The following is a 22106-nucleotide window of genomic DNA, read 5'->3' as shown; positions in this document are numbered from 1 at the left end:
AATCCCCAAATCTGTTTCATTTTCTCACACGTGTCATTGGTGAACACCGGTGGGACCTCTGAGCATGTGAACATCTACAGATCAATCGAATCGGCTGGAGTTTCTGCGGTTCCAAAATTTGCATGTCTCAATACTGTCATCGATGAACGCTATTGTGACCGACTTGCGTTACGGCCAATCAGTCAACGAATACTATACTTCAAAATTCTGCATATCCAGAATTCAATTGACTTAACGTTTAATTCCTATGTATTTTGATTGTTTGAATACGTGTCACGAGTGTTAGGCAAACGCCTTAAAGGCGAACAGAGCGTGTGGCGCAACGGATACCTCGTCTGACTACGGATCAGAAGATTCCAGCTTCAAATCTCAAATCCTGGCACGCTCGATATTGTGGCACATGTATTAGTTTTCAAGTTATATATGTATGTTTTCATCACAACATCAACTTTACGACAGAGCAACTCACCTGGGATAAACATATGTCATATGAATCCCAAAATCTGTTTCATTTTCTCACATGTGTCAATGATGAACACCGGTGGGACCGATGAGCATGTGAACATCTGCAGGTAAAATGAATTGGCTGGAGTTTCTGCCGTTCCAAAATTTTCATGTCTCAATTCTGTCATCGATGAACGCAATTGTGACCGACGACCGTTACGGCCAAACAGTCAACGCAAACTATACTTCAAAATTCTGAGTATCCAGAATTCAATTGACTTAACTTTTAAGTCATATGTATTTCGATTGTTTCAATGCGTGTCACGAGTGATAGGCAAACGCATCGACTTTGAACAGGCGTGTGGCGCAACGGATAACGCGTCTGACTACGGATCAGAATATTCCAGGTTCGAATCCTGGCACGCTCGATATTATGGCTCATGCATTAGTTATAAATGTTTGTTTTCATCACAACATCAACTTTACGACAGAGCAACTCACCTGCGATAAACATGTGTCAAATGAATCTTCAAATCTGTTTCATTTTCTCACACGTGTCATTGGTGAACACCGGAGGGACCTATGAGCATGTGAACATCTACAGATCAAACGAATCGGCTGGAGTTTCTGCGGTTCCAAAATTTGCATTTCTCAAAACTGTCGTCGATGAACGTTCTTGTGACCGATGAACGTTACGGCCAAACAGTCAACGCATACTATAATTCAAAATTCTGAATATCCAGAATTCAAATGACTTAACTTTTAATGCCTATGTATTTTGATTGTTTGAATACGTGTCACGAGTGTTAGGCAAAAAAGGCGAACAGAGCGTGTGGCGCAACGGATACCGCATCTGACTACGGATCAGAAGATTCCAGCTTCAAATCTCAAATCCTGGCACGCTCGATATTGTGGCACATGTATTAGTTTTCAAGTTATATATGTTTGTTTTCATCACAACATCAACTTTACGACAGAGCAACTCACCTGCGATAAACATATGTCATATGAATCCCAAAATCTGTTTCATTTTCTCACATGTGTCAATGATGAACACCGGTGGGACCGATGAGCATGTGAACATCTGCAGGTAAAATGAATTGGCAGGAGTTTCTGCCGTTCCAAAATTTTCATGTCTCAATTCTGTCATCGATGAACGCAATTGTGACCGACGACCGTTACGACCAAACAGTCAACGTAAACTATACTTCAAAATTCTGAGTATCCAGAATTCAATTGACTTAACTTTTCAGTCATATGTATTTCGATTGTTTCAATACGTGTCACGAGTGATAGGCAAACGCATCGACTTTGAACAGGGCGTGTGGCGCAACGGATAACGCGTCTGACTACGGATCAGAAGATTCCTGGTTCGAATCCTGGCACGCTCGGTATTATGGCTCATGCATTAGTTTTCAAGTTATAAATGTTTGTTTTCATCACAACATCAACTTTACGACAGAGCAACTCACCTGCGATAAACATGTGTCATATGAATCCCCAAATCTGTTTCATTTTCTCACACGTGTCATTGGTGAACACCGGAGGGACCTATGAGCATGTGAACATCTACAGATCAAACGAATCGGCTGGAGTTTCTGCGGATCCAAAATTTGCATTTCTCAAAACTGTCGTCGATGAACGCTCTTGTGACCGACGAGCGTTACGGTCAAACAGTCAACGCATACTATACTTCAAAATTCTGCATATCCAGAATTCAATTGTCTTAACTTTTAATTCCAATGTATTTTGATTGTTTCAATACGTGTCACGAGTGTTAGGCAAACGCATCAAAGGCGAACAGGGCGTGTGGCGCAACGGATACCGCGTCTGACTACGGATCAGAAGATTCCATCTTCAAATCTCAAATCCTGGCACGCTCGATATTGTGGCACATGTATTAGTTTTCAAGTTATATATGTATGTTTTCATCGCAACATCAACTTTACGACAGAGCAACTCACCTGCGATAAGCATATGTCATATGAATCCCAAAATCTGTTTCATTTTCTCACATGTGTCAATGATGAACACCGGTGGGACCGATGAGCATGTGAACATCTGCAGGTAAAATGAATTGGCTGGAGTTTCTGCCGTTCCAAAATGTTCATGTCTCAATTCTGTCATCGATGAACGCAATTGTGACCGACGACCGTTACGGCCAAACAGTCAACGCAAACTATACTTCAAAATTCTGAGTATCCAGAATTCAATTGCCTTAACTTTTAAGTCATATGTATTTCGATTGTTTCAATACGTGTCACGAGTGATAGGCAAACGCATCGACTTTGAACGGGGCGTGTGTATTTCGATTGTTTCATTACGTGTTACGAGTAATAGACAAACGCATCAAACGCGAACAGGGCGTGTGGCGCAACGTATAACGCGTCTGACTACGGATCAGCAACTCACCTGCGATAAACATGTGTCGTATGAATTCCAAAATCTGTTTCATATTCTCACACCTGCCATTGGTGAGCACCGGTGGGACCTCTGAGCATGTGAACATCTACAGATCAAACGAATCGGCTGGAGTTTCTGCGGTTCCAAAATTTGCATTTCTCAAAACCGTCGTCGATGAACGCTCTTGTGACGGACGAGCGTTACGGTCAAACAGTCAACGCATACTATAATTCAAAATTCTGAATATCCAGAATTCTATTGACTTAACTTTTAATTCCTATGTATTTCGATTGTTTCATTACGTGTTACGAGTAATAGACAAACGCATCAAACGCGAACAGGGCGTGTGGCGCAACGGAAAACGCGTCTAACTACGGATCATAAACTCACCTGCGATAAACATGTGTCATATGAATTCCAAAATCTGTTTCATATTCTCACACCTGCCATTGGTGAACACCGGAGGGACCTATGAGCATGTGAACATCTACAGATCAAACGAATCGGCTGGAGTTTCTGCGGTTCCAAAATTTGCATTTCTCAAAACTGTCATCGATGAACGCTCTTGTGACCGACGAGCGTTACGGTCAAACAGTCAACGCATACTATAATTCAAAATTCTGAATATCCAGAATTCAAATGACTTAACTTTTAATTCCTATGTATTTTGATTGTTTGAATACGTGTCACGAGTGTTAGGCAAACGCATCAAGGGCGAACAGAGCGTGTGGCGCAACGGATAACGCGTCTGACTACGGATCAGAAGATTCCATCTTCAAATCTCAAATCCTGGCACGCTCGATATTGTGGCACATGTATTAGTTTTCAAGTTATATATGTATGTTTTCATCGCAACATCAACTTTACGACAGAGCAACTCACCTGCGATAAACATATGTCATATGAATCCCAAAATCTGTTTCATTTTCTCACATGTGTCAATGATGAACACCGGTGGGACCGATGAGCATGTGAACATCTGCAGGTAATGAATTGGCTGGAGTTTCTGCGGTTCCAAAATTTTCATGTCTCAATTCTGTCATCGATGAACGCAATTGTGACCGACGACCGTTACGGCCAAACAGTCAACGCAAACTATACTTCAAAATTCTGAGTATCCAGAATTCAATTGCCTTAACTTTTAAGTCATATGTATTTCGATTGTTTCATTACGTGTCACGAGTGATAGGCAAACGCATCGACTTGGAACGGGGCGTGTGGCGCAACGGATAACGCGTCTGACTACGGATCAGAAGATTCCAGGTTCGAATCCTGGCACGCTCGGTATTATGGCTCATGCATTAGTTTTCAAGTTATAAATGTTTGTTTTCATCACAACATCAACTTTACGACAGAGCAACTCACCTGCGATAAACATGTGTCATATGATTTCCAAAATCTGTTTCATATTCTCACACCTGCCATTGGTGAGCACCGGTGGGACCTATTAGCAAGTGAACATCTACAGATCAAACGAATCGGCTGGAGTTTCTGCGGTTCCAAAATTTGCATGTCTCAAAACTGTCATCGATGAACGCTCTTGTGACCGACGAGCGTTACGGTCAAACAGTCAACGCATACTATAATTCAAAATTCTGAATATCCAGAATTCAAATGACTTAACTTTTAATTCCTATGTATTTTGATTGTTTCATTACGTGTTACGAGTAATAGACAAACGCATCAAACGCGAACAGGGCGTGTGGCGCAACGGATAACGCGTCTGTCGACGGATCAGAAGATTCCAGGTTCCAATCCTGGCACGCTCGGTATTATGGCTCATGCATTAGTTTTCAAGTTATATATGTTTGTTTTCATCACAACATCAACTTTACGACAGAGCAACTCACCTGCGATAAACATATGTCATATGAATCCCAAAATATGTTTCATTTTCTTACATGTGTCAATGATGAACACCGGTGGGACCGATGAGCATGTGAACATCTGCAGGTAAAATGAATTGGCTGGAGTTTCTGCCGTTCCAAAATTTTCATGTCTCAATTCTGTCATCGATGAACGCAATTGTGACCGACGACCGTTACGGCCAAAGAGTCAACGCAAACTATACTTCAAAATTCTGAGTATCCAGAATTCAATTGACTTAACTTTTAAGCCATATGTATTTCGATTGTTTCAATACATGTCACGAGTGATAGGCAAACGCATCGACTTTGAACAGGGCGTGTGGCGCAAGAGATAACGCGTCTGACTATGATCAGAAGATTTCAGGTTCGAATCCTGGCACGCTCGGTATTATGGCTCATGCATTAGTTTTCAAGTTATAAATGTTTGTTTTCATCACAACATCAACTTCACGACAGAGCAACTCACCTGCGATAAACATGTGTCATATGAATCACCAAATCTGTTTCATTTTCTCACACGTGTCATTGGTGAACACTGAGGGACCTATGAGCATGTGAACATCTGCAGGTAAAATGAATTGGCTGGAGATTCTGCCGTTCCAAAATTTTCATGTCTCAATTCTGTCATCGATGAACGCTCTTGTGACCGACGAGCGTTACGGTCAAACAGTCAACGCATACTATAATTCAAAATTCTGCATATCCAGAATTCAATTGACTTAACTTTTAAGTCATATGTATTTCGATTGTTTCAATACGTGTCACGAGTATTAGGCAAGCGCATCGACTTTGAACAGGGCGTGCGGCGCAATGGATAACGCGTCTGACTATGGATCAGAAGATTCCAGGTTCGAATCCTGACACGCTCGGTATTATGGCTCATGCGTTAGTTTTCAAGTTATAAATATTTGTTTTCATCACAACATCAACTTTACGACAGAGCAACTCACTTGTGATAAACATGTGTCATATGAATCCCCAAATCTATTTCGTTTTCTCACACGTGTCATTGGTGAACACCGGAGGGACCTATGAGCATGTGAACATCTACAGATCAAACGAATCGGCTGGAGTTTCTGCGGTTCCAAAATTTGCATTTCTCAAAGCTGTCGTCGATGAACGCTCTTGTGACCGACGAGCGTTACGGTCAAACAGTCAATGCATACTATAATTCAAAATTCTGAATATCCAGAATTCAAATGACTTAACTTTTAATTCCTATGCATTTTGATTGTTTGAATACGTGTCACGAGTGTTAGGCAAACGCATCAAAGGCGAATAGAGCGTGTGGCGCAACGGATACCGCGTTTGACTACGGATCAGAAGATTCCAGCTTCAAATCTCAAATCCTGGCACGCTCGATATTGTGGCACATGTATTAGTTTTCAAGTTATATATGTATGTTTTCATCACAACATCAACTTTACGACAGAGCAACTCACCTGCGATAAACATATGTCATATGAATCCCAAAATCTGTTTCATTTTCTCACATGTGTCATTGATGAACACCGGTGGGACCTATGAGCATGTGAACATCTGCAGGTAAAATGAAGTGGCTGGAGTTTCTGCCGTTCCACAATTTTCATGTCTCAATACTGTCATCGATGAACGCAATTGTGACCGACGACCGTTACGACCAAACAGTCAACGCAAACTATACTTCAAAATTCTGAATATCCAGAATTCAATTGACTTAACTTTTAAGTCATATGTATTTCGATTGTTTCAATACGTGTCACGAGTATTAGGTAAACGCATCGAAGGCGAACAGGGCGTGTGGCGCAACGGATAACGCGTCTGACTACGGATCAGAAGATTCCAGGTTCGAATCCTGGCACGCTCGGTATTATGGCACATGTATTAGTTTTCAAGTTATAAATGTTTGTTTTCATCACAACACCATCTTTACGACAGAGCAACTCACCTGCGATAAACATGTGTCATGTGAATCCCCAAATCTGTTTCATTTTCTCACACGTGTCATTGGTGAACACCGGTGGGACCTATGAGCATGTGAACATCTACAGATCAAACGAATCGGCTGGAGTTTCTGCGGTTCCAAAATTTGCATTTTTCAAAACTGTCATCGATGAACGCTCTTGTGACCGACGAGCGTTACGGTCAAACAGTCAACGCATACTATAATTCAAAATTCTGAATAACCAGAATTCAAATGACTTAACTTTTAATTCCTATGTATTTCGATTGTTTCAATACGTGTCACGAGTATTAGGTAAACGCATCAAAGTCGAACAGGGCGTGTGGCGCAACGGATAACGCGGCTGACTACGGATCAGAAGATTCCAGGTTCGAATCCTGGCACGCTCGGTATTATGGCACGTGTATTAGTTTTCAAGTTATATATGTATGTTTTCATCACAACATCAACTTTACGACATAGCAACTCACCTGTGATAAACATGTGTCATATGAATCCCCAAATCTGTTTCATTTTCTCACACGTGTCATTGGTGAACACCGGTGGGACCTATGAGCATGTGAACCTCTACAGATCAAACGAATCGGCTGGAGTTTCTGCGGTTCCAAAATTTGCATTTTTCAAAACTGTCATCGATGAACGCACTTGTGACCGACAAGCGTTACGGTCAACGCATACTATAATTCAAAATTCTGAATATCCAGAATTCAATTGACTTAACCATTAATTCCTATGTATTTCGATTGTTTCAATACGTGTCACGAGTATGAAGTAAACGCATCAAAGGCGAACAGGGCGTGTGGCGCAACGGATAACGCGTCTGACTACGGATCAGAAGATTCCAGGTTCGAAGACACATAGTGAAACATGTCGATACTCTGGGTTACGAAGTAAACATCACATAGCTTACCCACAATGCACAACCTCAGATGCGAAATTCAACATGTATTATTAATGGTTACAACATGCCGTTTCCACGTTTCCATCGTCGATAGGATTTGCACCACAATTTGACATTGTATTCCTATGAACGTTTATTTATAATCCGGGAATTCAATCATCGGAATCTGTCCAGAGTTTACTTATTTTTATTACTGTTATTACTAATTACAATTACTGTAATCGCTCTGGGTTATGAAGGGTGCCCTCAAGGTACTACTAGCGAATTACAAACCAACAGCTATCACGCTCAGCCTCATTCCACGTTTTCCATCGTCGATAGGATTTACACCACAATTTGACATTGTATTCCTATGAACGTTTATTATTAAGCCGGGAATTTAACCAACGGAACAAGCGCTAATGTGTTTTATAATTAATACTGTTTTCATAAAAACTCATGTCATAGTTATGTAAACTTTATATTCAATAAGAATAACAGAATGTGCAATATGTCTTTTTAACAAGGCTGTCCAGTGGGTCAGTCTTTTAATAAAAGAGAAAAAAAAACGCGTCTGACTACGGATCAGAAGATTCCAGGTTCGAATCCTGGCACGCTCGGTATCATGGCACATGTATTAGTTTTCAAGTTATAAATGTTTGTTTTCATCACAACATCAACTTTGCGACATAGCAACTCACCTGTGATAAACATGTGTCATATGAATTCCAAAATCTGTTTCATTTTCTCACACGTGTCATTGGTGAACACTGGTGGGACCTATGAGCATGTGAACATATACAGATCAAACGAATCGCCTGGAGTTTCTGCGGTTCCAAAATTTTCATGTCTCAATATTGTCATCGATGAACGCAATTGTGACCGACGACCGTTACGGCCAAACAGTCAACGCAAACTATACTTCAAAATTCTGAATATCCAGAATTCAATTGACTTAACTTTTAATTCCTATGTCTTTTGATTGTTTCAATACGTGTCACGAGTGTTAGGTAAACGCATCAAAGGCGAACAGGGCGTGTGGCGCAACGGATAACGCGTCTGACTACGGATCAGAAGATTCCAGGTTCGAAGACACATAGTGAAACATGTCGATACTCTGGGTTACGAAGTAAACATCACATAGCTTACCCACAATGCACAACCTCAGATGCGAAATTCAACATGTATTATTAATGGTTACAACATGCCGTTTCCACGTTTCCATCGTCGATAGGATTTGCACCACAATTTGACATTGTATTCCTATGAACGTTTATTTATAATCCGGGAATTCAATCATCGGAATCTGTACAGAGTTTACTTATTTTTATTACTGTTATTACTAATTACAATTACTGTAATCGCTCTGGGTTATGAAGGGTGCCCTCAAGGTACTACTAGCGAATTACAAACCAACAGCTATCACGCTCAGCCTCATTCCACGTTTTCCATCGTCGATAGGATTTACACCACAATTTGACATTGTATTCCTATGAACGTTTATTATTAAGCCGGGAATTTAACCAACGGAACAAGCGCTAATGTGTTTTATAATTAATACTGTTTTTATAAAAACTCATGTCATAGTTATGTAAACTTTATATTCAATAAGAATAACAGAATGTGCAATATGTCTTTTTAACAAGGCTGTCCAGTGGGTCAGTCTTTTAATAAAAGAGAAAAAAAACGCGTCTGACTACGGATCAGAAGATTCCAGGTTCGAATCCTGGCACGCTCGGTATCATGGCACATGTATTAGTTTTCAAGTTATAAATGTTTGTTTTCATCACAACATCATCTTTACGACAGAGCAACTCACCTGCGATAAACATGTGTCATATGAATCCCAAAATCTGTTTCATTTTCTCACACGTGTCATTGGTGAACACTGGTGGGACCTATGAGCATGTGAACATCTGCACATCAAACGAATCGGCTGGAGTTTCTGCGGTTCCAAAAATTGCATGTCTCAATATTGTCATCGATGAACGCTATTGTGACCGACGAACGTTACGGCCAAACAGTCAACGCATACTATACTTCAAAATTCTGCATATACAGAATTCAATTGACTTAACTTTTAATTCCTATGTTTTTTGATTGTTTCAATACGTGTCACGAGTGTTAGGCAAACGCATCAAAGGCGAACAGGGCGTGTGGCGCAACGGATACCGCGTCTGACTACGGATCGGAAGATTTCAGCTTCAAATCTCAAATCCTGGCAGGCTCGATATTGTGGCACATGTATTAGTTTTCAAGTTATATATGTATGTTATCATCACAACATCAACTTTACGACAGAGCAACTCACCTGCGATAAACATATGTCATATGAATCCCAAAATCTGTTTCATTTTCTCACATGTGTCATTGATGAACACCGGTGGGACCTATGAGCATGTGAACATCTGCAGGTAAAATGAAGTGGCTGGAGTTTCTGCCGTTCCACAATTTTCATGTCTCAATACTGTCATCGATGAACGCAATTGTGACCGACGACCGTTACGACCAAACAGTCAACGCAAACTATACTTCAAAATTCTGAATATCCAGAATTCAATTGACTTAACTTTTAAGTCATATGTATTTCGATTGTTTCAATACGTGTCACGAGTATTAGGTAAACGCATCGAAGGCGAACAGGGCGTGTGGCGCAACGGATAACGCGTCAGACTACGGATCAGAAGATTCCAGGTTCGAATCCTGGCACGCTCGGTATTATGGCACATGTATTAGTTTTCAAGTTATATATGTTTGTTTTCATCACAACATCAACTTTGCGACATAGCAACTCACCTGTGATAAACATGTGTCATATGAATCCCCAAATCTGTTTCATTTTCTCACACGTGTCATTGGTGAACACCGGTGGGACCTATGAGCATGTGAACCTCTACAGATCAAACGAATCGGCTGGAGTTTCTGCGGTTCCAAAATTTGCATTTTTCAAAACTGTCATCGATGAACGCTCTTGTGACCGACAAGCGTTACGGTCAACGCATACTATAATTCAAAATTCTGAATATCGAGAATTCAATTGACTTAACCATTAGATCCTATGTATTTCGATTGTTTCAATACGTGTCACGAGTATGAAGTAAACGCATCAAAGGCGAACAGGGCGTGTGGCGCAACGGATAACGCGTCTGACTATGGATCAGAAGATTCCAGGTTCGAAGACACATAGTGAAACATGTCGATACTCTGGGTTACGAAGTAAACATCACATAGCTTACCCACAATGCACAACCTCAGATGCGAAATTCAACATGTATTATTAATGGTTACAACATGCCGTTTCCACGTTTCCATCGTCGATAGGATTTGCACCACAATTTGACATTGTATTCCTATGAACGTTTATTTATAATCCGGGAATTCAATCATCGGAATCTGTACAGAGTTTACTTATTTTTATTACTGTTATTACTAATTACAATTACTGTAATCGCTCTGGGTTATGAAGGGTGCCCTCAAGGTACTACTAGCGAATTACAAACCAACAGCTATCACGCTCAGCCTCATTCCACGTTTTCCATCGTCGATAGGATTTACACCACAATTTGACATTGTATTCCTATGAACGTTTATTATTAAGCCGGGAATTTAACCAACGGAACAAGCGCTAATGTGTTTTACAATTAATACTGTTTTTATAAAAACTCATGTCATAGTTATGTAAACTTTATATTCAATAAGAATAACAGAATGTGCAATATGTCTTTTTAACAAGGCTGTCCAGTGGGTCAGTCTTTTAATAAAAGAGAAAAAAAAACGCGTCTGACTACGGATCAGAAGATTCCAGGTTCGAATCCTGGCACGCTCGGTATCATGGCACATGTATTAGTTTTCAAGTTATAAATGTTTGTTTTCATCACAACATCATCTTTACGACAGAGCAACTCACCTGTGATAAACATGTGTCATATGAATCCCTAAATCTGTTTCATTTTCTCACACGTGTCATTGGTGAACACCGGTGGGACCTATGAGCATGTGAACATCTGCAGATCAAACGAATCGGCTGGAGTTTCTGCGGTTCCAAAATTTGCATGTCTCAATATTGTCATCGATGAACGCTATTGTGACCGACGAACGTTACGGCCAAACAGTCAACGCATACTATACTTCAAAATTCTGCATATCCAGAATTCAATTGACTTAACTTTTAATTCCTATGTCTTTTGATTGTTTCAATACGTGTCACGAGTGTTAGGCAAACGCATCAAATGCGAACAGGGCGTGTGGCGCAACGGATACCGCGTCTGACTACGGATCAGAAGATTCCAGGTTCGAAGACACATAGTGAAACATGTCGATACTCTGGGTTACGAAGTAAACATCACATAGCTTACCCACAATGCACAACCTCAGATGCGAAATTCAACATGTATTATTAATGGTTACAACATGCCGTTTCCACGTTTCCATCGTCGATAGGATTTGCACCACAATTTGACATTGTATTCCTATGAACGTTTATTTATAATCCGGGAATTCAATCATCGGAATCTGTACAGAGTTTACTTATTTTTATTACTGTTATTACTAATTACATTTACTGTAATCGCTCTGGGTTATGAAGGGTGCCCTCAAGGTACTACTAGCGAATTACAAACCAACAGCTATCACGCTCAGCCTCATTCCACGTTTTCCATCGTCGATAGGATTTACACCACAATTTGACATTGTATTCTTATGAACGTTCATTATTAAGCCGGGAATTTAACCAACGGAACAAGCGCTAATGTGTTTTATAATTAATACTGTTTTTATAAAAACTCATGTCATAGTTATGTAAACTTTATATTCAATAAGAATAACAGAATGTGCAATATGTCTTTTTAACAAGGCTGTCCAGTGGGTCAGTCTTTTAATAAAAGAGAAAAAAAAACGCGTCTGACTACGGATCAGAAGATTCCAGGTTCGAATCCTGGCACGCTCGGTATCATGGCACATGTATTAGTTTTCAAGTTATAAATGTTTGTTTTCATCACAACATCATCTTTACGACAGAGCAACTCACCTGCGATAAACATGTGTCATATGAATCCCAAAATCTGTTTCATTTTCTCACACGTGTCATTGGTGAACACTGGTGGGACCTATGAGCATGTGAACATCTGCACATCAAACGAATCGGCTGGAGTTTCTGCGGTTCCAAAATTTGCATGTCTCAATATTGTCATCGATGAACGCTATTGTGACCGACGAACGTTACGGCCAAACAGTCAACGCATACTATACTTCAAAATTCTGCATATACAGAATTCAATTGACTTAACTTTTAATTCCTATGTTTTTTGATTGTTTCAATACGTGTCACGAGTGTTAGGCAAACGCATCAAAGGCGAACAGGGCGTGTGGCGCAACGGATACCGCGTCTGACTACGGATCGGAAGATTTCAGCTTCAAATCTCAAATCCTGGCAGGCTCGATATTGTGGCACATGTATTAGTTTTCAAGTTATATATGTATGTTATCATCACAACATCAACTTTACGACAGAGCAACTCACCTGCGATAAACATATGTCATATGAATCCCAAAATCTGTTTCATTTTCTCACATGTGTCATTGATGAACACCGGTGGGACCCATGAGCATGTGAACATCTGCAGGTAAAATGAAGTGTCTGGAGTTTCTGCCGTTCCACAATTTTCATGTCTCAATACTGTCATCGATGAACGCAATTGTGACCGACGACCGTTACGACCAAACAGTCAACGCAAACTATACTTCAAAATTCTGAATATCCAGAATTCAATTGACTTAACTTTTAAGTCATATGTATTTCGATTGTTTCAATACGTGTCACGAGTATTAGGTAAACGCATCGAAGGCGAACAGGGCGTGTGGCGCAACGGATAACGCGTCTGACTACGGATCAGAAGATTCCAGGTTCGAATCCTGGCACGTTCGGTATTATGGCACATGTATTAGTTTTCAAGTTATAAATGTTTGTTTTCATCACAACACCATCTTTACGACAGAGCAACTCACCTGCGATAAACATGTGTCATATGAATCCCCAAATCTGTTTCATTTTCTCACACGTGTCATTGGTGAACACCGGTGGGACCGATGAGCATGTGAACATTTGCAGGTAAAATGAATTAACTGGAGTTTCTGCCGTTCCAAAATATTCATGTCTCAATACTGTCGTCGATGAACGCAATTGTGACCGACAAGCGTTAAGGTCAACGCATACTATAATTCAAAATTCTGAATATCCAGAATTCAATTGACTTAACTTTTAAGTCATATGTATTTCGATTGTTTCAATACGTGTCACCAGTGTTAGGCAAACGCATCGAATATGAGCAGGGCGTGTGGCGCAACGGATAACGCGTCTGAGTACGGATCAGAAGATTTCAGGTTCGAATCCTGGCACGCTCGGTATTATGGCACATGTATCAGTTTTCAAGTTACAAATGTTTGTTTTCATCACAACGTCATCTTTACGACAGAGCAACTCACCTGCGATATACATGTGTCATATGAATCCCCAAATCTGTTTCATTTTCTCACACGTGTCATTGGTGAACACCGGAGGGACCTATGAGCATGTGAACCTCTACAGATCAAACGAATCGGCTGGAGTTTCTGCGGTTCCAAAATTTGCATTTTTCAAAACTGTCATCGATGAACGCTCTTGTGACCGACGAGCGTTACGGTCAAACAGTCAACGCATACTATAATTCAAAATTCTGAATATCCAGAATTCAAATGACTTAACTTTTAATTCCTATGTATTTCGATTGTTTCAATACGTGTCACAAGTGTTAGGCAAACGCATCGAGTTTGAACAGGGCGTGTGGCGCAACGGATAACGCGTCTGACTACGGATCAGAAGATTCCAGCTTCAAATCTCAAATCCTGGCACGCTCGATATTGTGGCACATGTATTAGTTTTCAAGTTATATATGTATGTTTTCATCACAACATCAACTTTACGACAGAGCAACTCACCTGCGATAAACATATGTCATGTGAATCCCCAAATCTGTTTCATTTTCTCAAATGTGTCAATGATGAACACCGGTGGGACCGATGAACATGCGAACATCTGCAGGTAAAATGAATTGGCTGGAGTTTCTGCCGTTCCAAAATTTTCATGTCTCAATTCTGTCATCGATGAACGCAATTGTGACCGACGACCGTTACGGCCAAACAGTCAACTATACTTCAAAATTCGAAATATCCAGAATTCAATTGACTTAACTTTTAATTCCTATGTATTTCGATTGTTTCAATACGTGTCACGAGTATTCGGTAAACGCGTCAAAGGCGAACAGGGCGTGTGGCGCAACGGATAACGCGTCTCACTACGGATCAGAAGATTCCAGGTTCAAATTCTGGCACGATCGGTATTATGGCACATGTATTAGTTTTCAAGTTATACATGTTTGTTTTCATCACAACATCAACTTTGCGACAGAGCAACTCACCTGCGATAAACATGTGTCATATGAATTCCAAAATCTGTTTCATATTCTCACACCTGCCATTGGTGAGCACCGGTGGGACCTCTGAGCATGTGAACATCTACAGATCAAACGAATCGGCTGGAGTTTCTGCGGTTCCAACATTTGCATGTCTCAATACTGTCATCGATGAACGCTATTGTGACCGATGAACGTTACGGCCAAACAGTCAACGCATACTATAATTCAAAATTCTGAATATCCAGAATTCAATTAACTTAACTTTTAATTCTTATGTATTTTGATTGTTTCATTACGTGTTACGAGTAATAGGCAAACGCATCAAAGGCGAACAGGGTGAGTGGCGCAACGGTTACCGCGTCTGACTACGGATCCGAAGATTCCAGGTTCGAATTCTGGCACGCTCGGTATTATGGCTCATGCATTAGTTTTCAAGTTATAAATGTTTGTTTTCATCACAACATCAACTTTACGACAGAGCAACTCACCTGCGATAAACATGTGTCATATGAATTCCAAAATCTGTTTCATATTCTCACTCCTGCCATTGGTGAGCACCGGTGGGACCTCTGAGCATGTGAACATCTACAGATCAAACGAATCGGCTGGAGTTTCTGCGGTTCCAAAATTTGCATGTCTCAATACTGTCATCGATGAACGCTATTGTGACCGATGAGCGTTACGGCCAAACAGACAACGCATACTATAATTCAAAATTCTGAATATCCAGAATTCAATTGACTTAACTTTTAATTCCTATGTATTTCGATTGTTTCAATACGTGTCTCGAGTATTAGGTAAACGCATCTAAGGCGAACAGGGCGTGTGGCGCAACGGATAACGCGTCTGACTACGGATCAGAAGATTCCAGGTTCGAATCCTGACATGCTTGATATTATGGCACCTGTTTTCAAGTTATATATGTATGTTTTCATCACAACATCAACTTTACGACAGAGCAACTCACCTGCGATAAACATATGTTATATGAATCCCAAAATCTGTTTCATTTTCTCACATGTGTCATTGATGAACACCAGTGGGACCGATGAGCATGTGAACATCTGCAGGTAAAATAAATTGGCTGAAGTTTCTGCCGTTCCAAAATGTTCATGTCTCAATACTGTCATCGATGAACGCAATTGTGACCGACGAGAGTTACGGCCAAACAGTCAACGCAAACTATACTTCAAAATTCGGAATATCCAGAATTCAACTGACTTAACTTTTAAGTCCTATGTATTTTGATTGTTTCAATACGTGTTACGAGTAATAGACAAACGCATCAAACGCGAACAGGGCGTGTGGTGCAACGGATAACGCGTCTGACTACGGATCAGAAAATTCCAGGTTTCGAATCCCGGCACGCTCGGTATTATGGCTCATGCATAATTTTCAAGTTATAAATGTTTGTTTTCATCACAACATCTACTTTACGACAGAGCAACTCACCTGCGATAAACATGTGGCATATGAATCCCCAAATCTGTTTAACTTTCGCACACGTGTCGTTGGTGAACACCGGTGGGACCTATAAGTATCTGAACTTCTACAGATGAAACGAATCGGCTGGAGTTTCTGCGGTTGCAAAATTTGCATTTCTCAAAACTGTCATCGATGAACGCTCTTGTGACCGACGAGCGTTACGGTCAAACAGTCAACGCATACTATAATTCAAAATTCTGAATATCCAGAATTCAATTGACTTAACTTTTAATTCCTATTTATTTCGATTGTTTCAATACGTGTCACGAGTATTAGGTAAACGCATCGAAGGCGAACAGGGCGTGTGGCGCAACGGATAACGCGTCTGACTACGGATCAGAAGATTCCAGGTTCGAATCCTGGCACGCTCGGTATTATGGCTCATGCATTAGTTTTCAAGTTATATATGTTTGTTTTCATCACAACATCAACTTTGCGACAGAGCAACTCACCTGCGATAAACATATGTCATGATAATCCCAAAATCTGTTTCCTTTTCTCACCTGTGTCATTGATGAACACCAGTGGGACCGATGAGCATGTGAACATCTGCAGGTAAAATGAATTGGCTGGAGTTTCTGAGGTTCCAAAATGTTCATGTCTCAATACTGTCATCGATGAACGCAATTGTGACCGACGAGCGTTACGGCCAAACACTCAACGCATACTATAATTCAAAATTCTGAATATCCAGAATTCAATTGACTTAACTTTTAATTCCTATTTATTTCGATTGTTTCAATACGTGTCACGAGTATTAGGTAAACGCATCAAAGGCGAACAGGGCGTGTGGCGCAACGGATAACGCGTCTGACTACGGATCAGAAGATTCCAGGTTCGAAGACACATAGTGAAACATGTCGATACTCTGGGTTACGAAGTAAACATCACATAGCTTACCCACAATGCACAACCTCAGATGCGAAATTCAACATGTATTATTAATGGTTACAACATGCCGTTTCCACGTTTCCATCGTCGATAGGATTTGCACCACAATTTGACATTGTATTCCTATGAACGTTTATTTATAATCCGGGAATTCAATCATCGGAATCTGTACAGAGTTTACTTATTTTTATTACTGTTATTACTAATTACAATTACTGTAATCGCTCTGGGTTATGAAGGGTGCCCTCAAGGTACTACTAGCGAATTACAAACCAACAGCTATCACGCTCAGCCTCATTCCACGTTTTCCATCGTCGATAGGATTTACACCACAATTTGACATTGTATTCCTATGAACGTTTATTATTAAGCCGGGAATTTAACCAACGGAACAAGCGCTAATGTGTTTTATAATTAATACTGTTTTTATAAAAACTCATGTCATAGTTATGTAAACTTTATATTCAATAAGAATAACAGAATGTGCAATATGTCTTTTTAACAAGGCTGTCCAGTGGGTCAGTCTTTTAATAAAAGAGAAAAAAACGCGTCTGACTACGGATCAGAAGATTCCAGGTTCGAATCCTGGCACGCTCGGTATCATGGCACATGTATTAGTTTTCAAGTTATAAATGTTTGTTTTCATCACAACATCATCTTTACGACAGAGCAACTCACCTGCGATAAACATGTGACATATGAATCCCAAAATCTGTTTCATTTTCTCACACGTGTCATTGGTGAACACTGGTGGGACCTATGAGCATGTGAACATCTGCAGATCAAACGAATCGGCTGGAGTTTCTGCGGTTCCAAAATTTGCATGTCTCAATATTGTCATCGATGAACGCTATTGTGAACGACGAACGTTACGGCCAAACAGTCAACGCATACTATACTTCAAAATTCTGCATATACAGAATTCAATTGACTTAACTTTTAATTCCTATGTCTTTTGATTGTTTCAATACGTGTCACGAGTGTTAGGCAAACGCATCAAAGGCGAACAGGGCGTGTGGCGCAACGGATACCGCGTCTGACTACGGATCAGAAGATTTCAGCTTCAAATCTCAAATCCTGGCATGCTCGATATTGTGGCACATGTATTAGTTTTCAAGTTATATATGTATGTTATCATCACAACATCAACTTTACGACAGAGCAACTCACCTGCGATAAACATATGTCATATGAATCCCAAAATCTGTTTCATTTTCTCACATGTGTCATTGATGAACACCGGTGGGACCTATGAGCATGTGAACATCTGCAGGTAAAATGAAGTGGCTGGAGTTTCTGCCGTTCCCCAATTTTCATGTCTCAATACTGTCATCGATGAACGCAATTGTGACCGACGACCGTTACGACCAAACAGTCAACGCAAACTATACTTCAAAATTCTGAATATCCAGAATTCAATTGACTTAACTTTTAAGTCATATGTATTTCGATTGTTTCAATACGTGTCACGAGTATTAGGTAAACGCATCGAAGGCGAACAGGGCGTGTGGCGCAACGGATAACGCGTCAGACTACGGATCAGAAGATTCCAGGTTCGAATCCTGGCACGCTCGGTATTATGGCACATGTATTAGTTTTCAAGTTATATATGTTTGTTTTCATCACAACATCAACTTTGCGACATAGCAACTCACCTGTGATAAACATGTGTCATATGAATCCCCAAATCTGTTTCATTTTCTCACACGTGTCATTGGTGAACACCGGTGGGACCTATGAGCATGTGAACCTCTACAGATCAAACGAATCGGCTGGAGTTTCTGCGGTTCCAAAATTTGCATTTTTCAAAACTGTCATCGATGAACGCACTTGTGACCGACAAGCGTTACGGTCAACGCATACTATAATTCAAAATTCTGAATATCGAGAATTCAATTGACTTAACCATTAATTCCTATGTATTTCGATTGTTTCAATACGTGTCACGAGTATGAAGTAAACGCATCAAAGGCGAACAGGGCGTGTGGCGCAACGGATAACGCGTCTGACTATGGATCAGAAGATTCCAGGTTCGAAGACACATAGTGAAACATGTCGATACTCTGGGTTACGAAGTAAACATCACATAGCTTACCCACAATGCACAACCTCAGATGCGAAATTCAACATGTATTATTAATGGTTACAACATGCCGTTTCCACGTTTCCATCGTCGATAGGATTTGCACCACAATTTGACATTGTATTCCTATGAACGTTTATTTATAATCCGGGAATTCAATCATCGGAATCTGTACAGAGTTTACTTATTTTTATTACTGTTATTACTAATTACAATTACTGTAATCGCTCTGGGTTATGAAGGGTGCCCTCAAGGTACTACTAGCGAATTACAAACCAACAGCTATCACGCTCAGCCTCATTCCACGTTTTCCATCGTCGATAGGATTTACACCACAATTTGACATTGTATTCTTATGAACGTTCATTATTAAGCCGGGAATTTAACCAACGGAACAAGCGCTAATGTGTTTTATAATTAATACTGTTTTTATAAAAACTCATGTCATAGTTATGTAAACTTTATATTCAATAAGAATAACAGAATGTGCAATATGTCTTTTTAACAAGGCTGTCCAGTGGGTCAGTCTTTTAATAAAAGAGAAAAAAAAACGCGTCTGACTACGGATCAGAAGATTCCAGGTTCGAATCCTGGCACGCTCGGTATCATGGCACATGTATTAGTTTTCAAGTTATAAATGTTTGTTTTCATCACAACATCATCTTTACGACAGAGCAACTCACCTGCGATAAACATGTGTCATATGAATCCCAAAATCTGTTTCATTTTCTCACACGTGTCATTGGTGAACACCGGTGGGACCGATGAGCATGTGAACATTTGCAGGTAAAATGAATTAACTGGAGTTTCTGCCGTTCCAAAATATTCATGTCTCAATACTGTCATCGATGAACGCAATTGTGACCGACAAGCGTTAAGGTCAACGCATACTATAATTCAAAATTCTGAATATCCAGAATTCAATTGACTTAACTTTTAATTCCTATGTATTTCGATTGTTTCAATACGTGTCACGAGTATGAAGTAAACGCATCAAAGCCGAACAGAGCGTGTGGCGCAACGGATAACGCGTCTGACTACGGATCAGAAGATTCCAGGTTCGAATCCTGGCACGCCCGGTATTATGGCATATGTATTAGTTTTCAAGTTATAAATGTTCGTTTTCATCACAACATCAACTTTACGACAGAGCAACTCACCTGCGATAAACATGTGTTATATGAATCCCCAAATCTGTTTCATTTTCTCACACGTGTCATTGATGAACACCGGTGGGACCGATGAGCATGTGAACATCTGCAGGTAAAATGAATTGGCTGGAGTTTCTGCCGTTCCAAAATATTCATGTCTCAATACTGTCATCGATGAACGCAATTGTGACCGACGACCGTTACGGCCAAACAGTCAACGCAAACTATACTTCAAAATTCTGAGTATCCAGAATTCAATTGACTTAACTTTTAAGCCATATGTATTTCGATTGTTTCAATACATGTCACGAGTGATAGGCAAACGCATCGACTTTGAACAGGGCGTGTGGCGCAACGGATAACGCGTCTGACTACGGATCAGAAGATTCCTGGTTCGAATCCTGGCACGCTCGGTATTATGGCACATGTATCAGTTTTCAAGTTACAAATGTTTGTTTTCATCACAACGTCATCTTTACGACAGAGCAACTCACCTGCGATATACATGTGTCATATGAATCCCCAAATCTGTTTAATTTTCTCACACATGTCATTGGTGAACACCGGTGGGACCTATGAGCATGTGAACCTCTACAGATCAAACGAATCGGCTGGAGTTTCTGCGGTTCCAAAATTTGCATTTTTCAAAACTGTCATCGATGAACGCTCTTGTGACCGACGAGCGTTACGGTCAAACAGTCAACGCATACTATAATTCAAAATTCTGAATATCCAGAATTCAAATGACTTAACTTTTAATTCCTATGTATTTCGATTGTTTCAATACGTGTCACAAGTGTTAGGCAAACGCATCGAGTTTGAACAGGGCGTGTGGCGCAACGGATAACGCGTCTGACTACGGATCAGAAGATTCCAGCTTCAAATCTCAAACCCTGGCACGCTCGATATTGTGGCACATGTATTAGTTTTCAAGTTATATATGTATGTTTTCATCACAACATCAACTTTACGACAGAGCAACTCACCTGCGATAAACATATGTCATGTGAATCCCCAAATCTGTTTCATTTTCTCAAATGTGTCAATGATGAACACCGGTGGGACCGATGAACATGTGAACATCTGCAGGTAAAATGAATTGGCTGGAGTTTCTGCCGTTCCAAAATTTTCATGTCTCAATTCTGTCATCGATGAACGCAATTGTGACCGACGACCGTTACGGCCAAACAGTCAACTATACTTCAAAATTCGAAATATCCAGAATTCAATTGACTTAACTTTTAATTCCTATGTATTTCGATTGTTTCAATACGTGTCACGAGTATTCGGTAAACGCGTCAAAGGCGAACAGGGCGTGTGGCGCAACGGATAACGCGTCTCACTACGGATCAGAAGATTCCAGGTTCAAATTCTGGCACGCTCGGTATTATGGCACATGTATTAGTTTTCAAGTTATACATGTTTGTTTTCATCACAACATCAACTTTGCGACAGAGCAACTCACCTGCGATAAACATGTGTCATATGAATCCCCAAATCTGTTTCATTTT

At 40.3% G+C, this 22106-nt stretch overlaps 12 non-coding genes across 12 annotated transcripts; all 12 read left to right on the top strand.

Annotated features, from left to right (window-relative positions):
- The first annotated feature begins 799 nt into the window (after positions 1-799).
- TRNAR-ACG (transfer RNA arginine (anticodon ACG)) lies at positions 800-872 on the top strand. The gene has a single exon. It is a non-coding gene; the product is annotated as a tRNA-Arg (tRNA).
- Positions 873-1762: 890 nt separating this feature from the next.
- TRNAR-ACG (transfer RNA arginine (anticodon ACG)) lies at positions 1763-1835 on the top strand. The gene has a single exon. It is a non-coding gene; the product is annotated as a tRNA-Arg (tRNA).
- Positions 1836-4058: 2223 nt separating this feature from the next.
- On the top strand, positions 4059-4131 carry TRNAR-ACG (transfer RNA arginine (anticodon ACG)). The gene has a single exon. It is a non-coding gene; the product is annotated as a tRNA-Arg (tRNA).
- A 2357-nt stretch (positions 4132-6488) lies between these two features.
- Positions 6489-6561, top strand: TRNAR-ACG (transfer RNA arginine (anticodon ACG)). The gene has a single exon. It is a non-coding gene; the product is annotated as a tRNA-Arg (tRNA).
- Positions 6562-6973: 412 nt separating this feature from the next.
- Positions 6974-7046, top strand: TRNAR-ACG (transfer RNA arginine (anticodon ACG)). Its single transcript has one exon. It is a non-coding gene; the product is annotated as a tRNA-Arg (tRNA).
- Positions 7047-10179: 3133 nt separating this feature from the next.
- On the top strand, positions 10180-10252 carry TRNAR-ACG (transfer RNA arginine (anticodon ACG)). Its single transcript has one exon. It is a non-coding gene; the product is annotated as a tRNA-Arg (tRNA).
- A 3134-nt stretch (positions 10253-13386) lies between these two features.
- On the top strand, positions 13387-13459 carry TRNAR-ACG (transfer RNA arginine (anticodon ACG)). Its single transcript has one exon. It is a non-coding gene; the product is annotated as a tRNA-Arg (tRNA).
- A 2345-nt stretch (positions 13460-15804) lies between these two features.
- TRNAR-ACG (transfer RNA arginine (anticodon ACG)) lies at positions 15805-15877 on the top strand. Its single transcript has one exon. It is a non-coding gene; the product is annotated as a tRNA-Arg (tRNA).
- Positions 15878-16768: 891 nt separating this feature from the next.
- On the top strand, positions 16769-16841 carry TRNAR-ACG (transfer RNA arginine (anticodon ACG)). Its single transcript has one exon. It is a non-coding gene; the product is annotated as a tRNA-Arg (tRNA).
- Positions 16842-18862: 2021 nt separating this feature from the next.
- Positions 18863-18935, top strand: TRNAR-ACG (transfer RNA arginine (anticodon ACG)). Its single transcript has one exon. It is a non-coding gene; the product is annotated as a tRNA-Arg (tRNA).
- A 1515-nt stretch (positions 18936-20450) lies between these two features.
- On the top strand, positions 20451-20523 carry TRNAR-ACG (transfer RNA arginine (anticodon ACG)). The gene has a single exon. It is a non-coding gene; the product is annotated as a tRNA-Arg (tRNA).
- A 412-nt stretch (positions 20524-20935) lies between these two features.
- TRNAR-ACG (transfer RNA arginine (anticodon ACG)) lies at positions 20936-21008 on the top strand. The gene has a single exon. It is a non-coding gene; the product is annotated as a tRNA-Arg (tRNA).
- Positions 21009-22106: the final 1098 nt, after the last annotated feature.

This window comes from Saccoglossus kowalevskii, chromosome 6 (assembly GCF_978046115.1).
Source record: "Saccoglossus kowalevskii chromosome 6, keSacKowa6.1, whole genome shotgun sequence".
Lineage (NCBI taxonomy): Eukaryota > Metazoa > Hemichordata > Enteropneusta > Harrimaniidae > Saccoglossus > Saccoglossus kowalevskii.
Note: the sequence above shows the minus strand (reverse complement) of the source record. Positions and strands in the feature narration are given on the sequence as shown.